We start from the raw sequence: 9,237 nt of genomic DNA on the forward strand, positions 1-9,237 counted from the left end.
AACTTGCTCAAGCCCCTTCCAAAGCCCCTGGGAGGTGCCTAACAATTTCAACTGTGAGATTTTGTATTCATTTTCTTGAACAGGCCTTCCAAATTGAACAAGCTTCAGGTGCTAAAAAACCTGGATCCGACCTTCTGTATCCTTGAGGTGTTCTTTGTCCAGTCAGCAGGTTACTTAGCCAGCATGAGCTTTTCAGAGGTATAACTTGGCTGAAAGGTGCAGATTACCAGTCCTCTTATGGTTATTGACACATGAAAGCTAAACTATTATAAGCAACACATGCTACTTTTTGTGGGCTCGTCCCTCTTGTTTTTTTGGTCCATGACCTTGGCAGTGGATTTTTGCAGTGCTTTCAGAAGGAACTCCGTTTTGGGATAGAATTGGTTGCTACCAATGTCAGGGTTCCGTGGGTTTTGAGGTTTTGCATTATGATTGGATTTTGTGGTTAGCACAAGGTTTATAGCATTTCTAGTACCAGTCCTTTGCAAGAGACACACTGGTTCTTTTCTGTGTCCCTGGAGTTCTGTACCTCACCATCCTCCCTGTCTTTCCTGGGGGAATTGCCTGGTGACGCTTATGAGGCTGATTTAAAGCTCTACAAAATTTATTCAGTGATTTTATTACAGAGACAAACAATAACCATTTCTGCTGTACACGTGGGCCAGTTGGCAAACAAAATGGCCACATGTGGAATTTCCACTCCTTTGCCTTTGGCCACGTGAACATCCGGAAGTGTGTGTCCCTGACTGTCAATGGGATGTGCATGCACAAGCCTGAAGAGGAAAGAATGGAGCAGCTCATTGTACAGGAGCATTTTGAAGTGGCTCTAAACTTACTAAGTGGTAGTGTGAGCTGATTGCCCATATCATCTACAAAGTACAAAGGCTACTCCTGGGTTCTTTGAGGTTTCCTTTTCCTGGCCATGTTTTGTTGTGAGTCGTCTTGGACCCTTAGGTGTATCAAATGCCTACTTAGCAGGTCATATCCAGGTTACTTACACATCTGATTATCAGTGGCTTTGTTACTTAACAAGGAAAAATTTACATGATACATAAGCCAGAGTCCTCAGTGATGACTAGAGGCACATACATTAAGGGCATGGCAGTTTCTCTTTGTAAGGAAAGACTGAGGCTTTTTGAAATTAATTTCTGTCACAATGGAGCCTGTCAAGTCTTTGATATCTGACACCTAAGAAAAGGTGGCTCCGACTAACCTCTTCCAGTGTGGGGTCCTGGGCTATTAAAGCCATGCAGTTAGGATTTCTCCAAAGATGAAGGGATGATCTCTCTTTTGTGTCCATTTGGAACTCCAGGCATGGCATTCCTTTTTTCTCCATATGGTGTTTATTTTCTTCACCCTTCCGGATGGTCACATTTAGATTCTTTGAGAATCTTCCTGGTCATTGTAAAAGCTTGGCGACACCACCATGGGCTCAGTTAGAAATACAAAGGAGAAAGAAGTTAATCAAGTTGCTCATTTTCCCTGGTGTAGACTCAGTGATACCCTTTCATAAAAGTTTCAGAGATCATTAATTAGACAAATGGTACTGGCTTTGCTTTCTGCAGCCCCAACAAATCCTGTTTGACCTGTAGGAGAAATGACTAGTTACACTGAATGAGATGGGTGATAATGCCTCTTTGAACAGTACAAAGCAAACATTAAGACAGCAGACATTGGGGAAACCAAGGGCACCTGAGCAACAGGGCCCATTTGTCCATGCACAGTTGTTTTCAAATGCTGTAAGATAGTCTCCTTCCTCCTTGAAAATCTGAACAACCAGCACTTCCTAATGATTAGGAATGCTCTGTATTTCCATAGTTAATGGCATTTTCTCGCAGTTTGCTTTATTATTAAGGTGAGCAGGAATGCTGTCTTGCACAACTCTGGGAGGCAGCATTCACACTGTCTCTTATGAAGGTCATGCCTTCTGGACTTAGAATGCCGTGGCTCTTCCAGATGGTATCGGTGCTTCATAATTATCTCTTAATAACAGACAAGGAAGCTTCCTATGACTTAGAACCCAAAGTCAAAGAAGGCTAAAAACCTGAAGAAACGAAAAAATCCTTTGTGTTCCGTAGTCCATTGTTTGAAATTTTGTGGTACATTGAGGTGAAAATTACCTGGGATAAGTGAGGCCTTGGACTCTGGTCCCCCTCTGTCACTCTGTGTGACTTTAGGTAAGCTATAATACATAGCAAATAGAAGGTTTTGTTGTGACCAGTATCAACTGGGCCATTTTGCTCAATGTGTTTGACCATAAGCCAATATTTCTTCGAGTAATAATGGTGAAGCAAAGTTGTTCAAATAAAAAATAGGGTTTCCATGGGGCGCCTGGGTGGCTCAGTTGGTTAAACAACTGCCTTCGGCTCAGGTCATGATCCTGGAGTCCCGGGATCGAGTCCCACATCGGGCTCCCTGCTCAGCAGGGAGTCTGCTTCTCCCTCTGACCCTCCCCTCTCTCATGTGCTCTCTCTCTCTCTCAAATAAATAAATAAAATCTTTAAAAAAAATAGGGTTTCCAATTGTAATTTTTAAAAGCGTAATTGAGAATTGAAGTAGATTTGGAATGAACCTTGCATGAAGCTGTGTGTAAACAGACTTGTGCACAGCTCTTCCCATAAAGCCATTTGGGTGTTGTCAGAGATGAGTGCTCACTGAAGGTGTCATGTTGTGAAGATTAGGTGCTTTTAGGAGGAAGATTTAGTAGATTTGGATATTGAGGACTCAAGAGATTATGTCCTGGCCTGATCTCTCTCCTTCATCCCTTTGCCTCATCAGATTACTTTCCATTTGAATATGAGTAGAATCCCATATGGCCTATAACATCTGAGGTCTTGTAGAAACACCTCTGATTCATACTCAGATACATATATGGGGCTTTGACCTTTCTGATTAAGGATTAGAGAGCATTTTGTTTTATCATCACATTTTTTCACTTCTCTCACATAGACTTGCTTATTTTTGTATTCTTTCTTTCTCAATAAACATATATTAAATAATTATTTATTGAGCACCTTCTCTGTAACAGGCACTGTTTTGGATCCCGGGCTATAGGGATGAAAAGCACAGTCCTTGCTCTCAAGGAGTTTATGGTAGAGAGAAACAAGGAAACAATTATAATCCATAGACAAGAGTAAGCTCAGGGAGCATTCCTGCTGTGATTGTGGTTTCTGGAGGATGGTTGCAGTGTGTTTCAGAGATCCCCTTTAACTGAATGGCAGAATCTAAACTAAACACATAGTCATTCCTGGGAGTTCAAACCAGATCTCATCTTAGAAGTGGTAGCGTGATGAGTAAGATGGACAGCATAACACTGACCAAACAGCTGGTTTCAGGTTCTTTTTATGCCATTTACAAGCTGTGTAACTCTGGACAAGTCCCTGAGCTGTTCTGTCTCTGTTACTTTAAGGACCTAAATAAACAATAAAAATACTTTGTGAAATGGAAAACACTATATAAATTTAAAAATTTTTTAGGGAAAAAAAAAGGCAGTTTGCCACATGCACACACACACACTGAAGAATAATAAGCACAATTTTTACTTTGGGCCTAATTTTTTTTGCCTGAAAAGACATTCTTTTTTCCTCTGAAAGGATTTTTTTAAAATAATTTTTTATTGTTATGTTAATCACCATACATTACATCATTAGTTTTTGATGTAGTGTTCCATGATTCATTGTTTGTGCATAACACCCAGTGCTCCACGCAGAACGTGCCCTCTTTAATACCCATCACCAGGCTAACCCATCCCCCCACCCCCCTCCCCTCTAGAACCCTCAGTTTGTTTTTCAGAGTCCATCGTCTCTAACGGTTCATCTCCCCCTCTGATTTACTCCCCTTCATTCTTCCCCTATCTTCTTCTTCTTTTTTTTTCTTAACATATATTGCATTATTTGTTTCAGAAGTACAGATCCGTGATTCATCAGTCTTGCACAATTCACAGCGCTCACCATAGCACATACCCTCCCCAATGTCCATCACCCAGCCACCCCATCCCTCCCACCCCCCCACCACTCCAGCAACCCTCAGTTTGTTTCCTGAGATTAAGAATTCCTCATATCAGTGAGGTCATATGATACATGTCTTTCTCTGATTGACTTTTCTCTGAAAGGATTTTTAATCATACATATAAACCACATTGCGATACTGAAAACAATTCTTCCTAAGTCTCCAATCACAAGGCAATTAGAAAGTACGCATTTTAGACCCTCAATTTGTGTATAACATGGAATTAAAATAAAATCCCTATAGATGTGCCTCAGAATAACTTTGCCGAAAATGATTTTCCCTGAGGGGTGCATACTGTGTGCACTTTAGTCTTACTGCACAAAAAAAGAAAAGTTCTCCATATATTCCATACAGTATACACCCACATTTAATGTATTACTCAACAGCTCAACACTAAAAATTCAACGTGTTTTTTCCCATCTTAGAAGTGTAACATCTTGGGACTGCAACTTTTAAAAGATAGTTGTGCAGATCATGAATGCTAGTGTGACTTTTCAAACTTTGATGAGGTATTCATATAAGGATTTGGGGTTAAAACATATACTAAAATAAATGTTCTTGTCTGTGGTGATATTCTTCTTTATTGAAGAGCCACAAGGAAAGGAAAGAGGAAGGAAACTTGGGTTACTGAGTGCTGCTTATATGCTAGGACCAAATCTAGGGAATTTACATACATAATCATATGTATGAAACAAAAGCACCTGGCTAAGTTACAATTTTTAGTTCTTCATAGTAATAAAAATTAAAATGTATATAGGGCTAAACATTTTACATCAGTTTTCATGTGCATTACCTTAAAATAGGATGAGGTGGGGAACAGGAGTTGCCCACATGTGGGTCAACTGTTATGTCCAGAAACATCATTTTAAACAAAACTGTGCATTAGCATAACATTAAAACTATACATTTCAACCTTACCCTCTCTCCTGAACTGCCATGCATATAGCATAGTTGTAGGGGTGAAAATATTTGTGGGATGGAAATAAAATGATGCTACAGGCTAATCTCAACCACTTGCCAAACCCCTTCCCAGAATAATCCATGAACAACTCAGAATCACAATCAGCACCTTCATACTGAATTCATCCTCCTCTTTAAAAATCTTTTGCTCTTATTTTCACCTCTTAATTAATAGATTTCTGTCCACTGAGATGCTTAATTTAAAATTTAGGACCATCCTTTAAAATCTCCCTACCCAAATCTCCAATAAAACCTAGTTGGCAGGTTTTATATATTCTCTACTCCCTGTCTTATGGGTTACATTCTGTGCAACCTAAACCACCACCCTGGACATCGTCTTTCCTGCAATCCTTCCTTTAGGTGTCATTACTTTTCTCCAGGATTATTAGGATGGCTCAACTTGACAAGCGTCTTGCCTTTCCACCACCGTTTATCCTTCATTTGCTAATTAATTTGCCCAAATCTCAGATTGACCACAGCCTTTCTTTGCTTTAAAGCCTACTGTTTACAGAGAGAAATTTATCCAGTTGACCAAGGATTTTGAGGCTAGCATAGTACATCTCTTATTTGCCATTCCAGCTACTTACATAACCTGAATACAACAGTCTCATGAGGGAGGTAATAACATCTCTGTTTTCTGGATGAAGAAAGGTTCAGAGAGGTTAAGAAATTTGTCTGATCACACAATAAGTGCAAGAGTTGGAATTTGAATTGAAATTTGATATAAAACCTATTTTCTTACCTAAAAATGCTTCTTTTCCTATATTACATGATCATTGAACTGCCATCATACAAAATACTGTATTAGTTTTTAATTTCATTTCATTTCATTTCATTTCATTTCATTTGACAGAGAGATAACAAGAGCAGGAACACAAGCAGGGGGAGTGGGAGAGGGAGAAGCAGGCTTCCCGCCGAGCAGGGTCAGGACCCTGGGATCATGACCTGAGCCGAAGGCATACCCTTAACTACTGAGCCACCCAGGTGCCCCAAAATGCTGTATTAGTTTTACTTGTTATTTTCCCAAGGAGACACATGAAAGGACAAAGCAGTTTTCCAGAATTGGAACACTTTTGGTCATATGAGTATTCTGAAGGTGTGCAATCTTTCTGAAAATTGTTTTATGAGGATTCGCTTTAAGAAACTAAAAAAAATTCATGGGATAGAAGAAACAGTAACTTATGGGTCAGATCCCTTCTGTTTGGTGAAAAGGGGTCAAGCTTCAGGTGTGGCTGGTTCCAGATATTCAAACAATGTCATTAGGTCCTGCTTTCTCTTTCTCTTTCAGTAGTGCTCTTCTCCATGTTGGTATCACTCTCAATAAGTCTTCGCCACTGGGTGACTTTCATTAGCTATCATCCTTCAAGATTAAAGATAAAAGAATCTCTCTTCTAATTGTAAACAAGTTCTTGGGCCTGATTCTCACTGGTCCAAATTGGGTCATGTGACCATGATTGGCACCCCCCCCAATTAATCTGGCTAAAGGCTAGCAATCCTCTGACAGGGCAGTGTAAAGTCATGTGACTATCCTAATAGTGGGTGGGCAGGGATAGAATCAGCTTCACCCGAAGCAAGTGGACTGAGAGTGGGAGTCAAGAGGGAATCCCCAGAGGAAACAGGTTCTGTTAACAGAGGAAGAGGAATAATAGATGCAGAATGTCAGAAACAGTAGTGTCCTCTACAAGCAATGAACCAATAAACAAGGAAAATAGTTGAGATCAAATAATCACCGATAATGTGGCATTTGATGTAATTGTTAAACGGTAATGTACTAACAATTTGCAAATAACATTCTAGGTGATTTCAGCACATATTTGAAGCTCAGTAAAGATTTGTTGAACGAATGAGTGAGGCGTTAGAAGTTTGAGATAGAGTGGGCAGGGGAAAAGAGAAGAGCGTTCTAAATTCCTTGTCTTGTTAAGGAGAGAGGTTGTAGATACTGATTAATCTTGGTGTTGACAGGATTATATACATTGAAGTGTGTTTATTAAGCATTCAAGGATAATCACTATTGGAAAAGGAAAAAATGTGGAATTTCTAAACCCCTGGATTACAAAGAGGGGCCACAAAGAAAATTTGGTCAATCCAGCAAAAATCTGGTGCTGAAAGGAAAATAAATTATGCATTTTAAGACTAAATATACCCATGATACGAATGTGTTAAATCCCATTATTAAAAGGTAAAGATTTTTCTGTTGAGACAAAATCAAGTTTTATGTTGTTTAAAGGAGACAAACGTGACAACACACAATAAAGAGATGGCTAAAGAAAAACTAGGTAAGTGATAAAATAGAGGGCAAGAATAGAAAAACCAAGTAGAATTCAAAGCAAAAATATTTAAAGGGGCACTTAGGCTATCTAAGTGATACAACTGATATAATAGCAGGCCTGTCTCAAAGGCTTGTAGGAGGATTCCAATCCTTTGAGACAGGCATGCTATTATATCTTCATTTTACAGATAGAGAAACAAAGGCATGAAAGAGTTAAGTAACTTCTCTGAGGTCACCCAGCTAAGCAAATGGCAGAACTGCGTTTGGACTCTTAACTCTTGTGTTCTAAGTGCACACATGTATACACCTTTGTACCTTATAGTAAAAAATATCTGGGCTCTTCCTATTTGGTTCCCATCTTTTTCCTGGGCTTCTAGGAAGACTAGATTTGGCAGCTGTCTTGTAGTAAGGAGGGGCATTGTGATTAGTTGTAGCCAATGAAAGGATAGCAGAAATGACAAGTGTCATTTCTGAGCCAAAGCATTTAAGAGCTGGCATGCTACCTCACAACTCTTTCCTCTCTGGTGATAGCCATTGATTGAGATGGTGGAGGTACAAGATGGAAGTTACCTGAATCCCTGACTAACTGCCCACCCAGAGAAGCACATGGAGGGGAGCTGCCCTGCAGAGTCTCCCAGTGGGTGTTGGACTTAGAGTGAGAGAGAAATAAACCTTTATTGTCTCGACATAAGAAAGGAGTAACTTGCTACCACAGGATTGATTACTCTACCCTGATTATTACATACCCCCAAATGAAGAATTCACATTCTTTTCAAATGTAATGGAATATCCGTAACTTTAGATAATGTAATGAGCCACAAAGGACATCCTCATGAATTTCCCTAAGTAGAAATCAGACAGGGCACATTCTCTGACTCTAGTGCTCTAGTGTAATAAAGAAAAAAAAAATTAAGGGAGAAACTAAAAGAACATAACCGCATGGAAACCTTTAAATAATGGATAATTGTCTAGGAAAATATCCAATACTAAAATTACCTCAGAAGGAAGCAGAAAACCTTAAAAGGCTAATAGTATTCACATTGGAGAGTGCCTGGGTGGCTCAGTTGGTTGAGTGTCTGCCTTCGGCTCAGGGCATGATCCCAGGGTCCTGGGATCGAGTCCCACATTGGCCTCCTTGCTCGGCAAGGAGCCTGCTTCTCCCTCTGCCTGTCTCTCCCCCTGCTTGTGCTCTCTCTCTGACAAATAAATAAATAAATTCTTTAAAAAAATATTCACATTGGAAAGGTAGTAAAAGGACTACCCTTGTTTCTATCTCAAGGCAACAGAAAATGGTGGGAAATTTCTGAATTAATTCTACAGAGATAACAAAACCCTCTTAACAAAACCCGATAAGCACAGTCATACAAAAAGAAAAGTACAGGCCAGTTTTTCTATTAATATGGATGCAAAAATTCTAGACAAAATGCCAGCAAATAAAATTTAGCACCATATAAAAATATATAAAAATATGCATTTAAAAAAAACCCATCATGACCAAAGTGAGTTTATAAATGATAAACACTTATCTTACAAATGTTTAATGTTAAGAAATCTTTTAATAGATTTAAAAAAGAAGAGCTATAACCCAGCAATTGCATTACTGGGTATTTACCCCAAAGATACAAATGTAGTGATCCGAAGGGGTATGTGCACCCCAATGTTTATAGCAGCAATGTCCACAATAGCCAAACTATGGAAAGAGCCAAGATGTCCATCAACAGATGAATGGATAAAGATGTGGCATATATATATACAATTGAATATTATGCAGCCATCCAAAAAAAAAAAAAAAACCACGAAATCTTGCCATTTGCAGTGACATGGATGGAACTAAAGGGTATTATGCTGAGCTAAATAAGTCAATCAGAGAAAGACAAGTACCATATGATCTCACTAATATGAGGAATTCTTAATCTCAGAAAGTAAACTGAGGGTTGCTGGAGTGGTGGGGGATGGGAGGGATGGGGTGGCTGGGTGATGGACATTGGGGAGGGTATGTG

The 9,237-nt window shown here is 39.4% G+C and overlaps 1 pseudogene; it reads left to right on the forward strand.

Annotated features, from left to right (window-relative positions):
- Window positions 1-685: 685 nt before the first annotated feature.
- LOC112806232 (heterogeneous nuclear ribonucleoprotein A1-like 3) overlaps window positions 686-9,237 on the forward strand; it is a 12,754-nt pseudogene continuing 4,202 nt past the window's right edge.

Source organism: Callorhinus ursinus, unplaced genomic scaffold (genome assembly GCF_003265705.2).
Source record: "Callorhinus ursinus isolate GAN/ISIS: 27379988/994484 unplaced genomic scaffold, GSC_fseal_2.0 scaffold49, whole genome shotgun sequence".
NCBI lineage: Eukaryota > Metazoa > Chordata > Mammalia > Carnivora > Otariidae > Callorhinus > Callorhinus ursinus.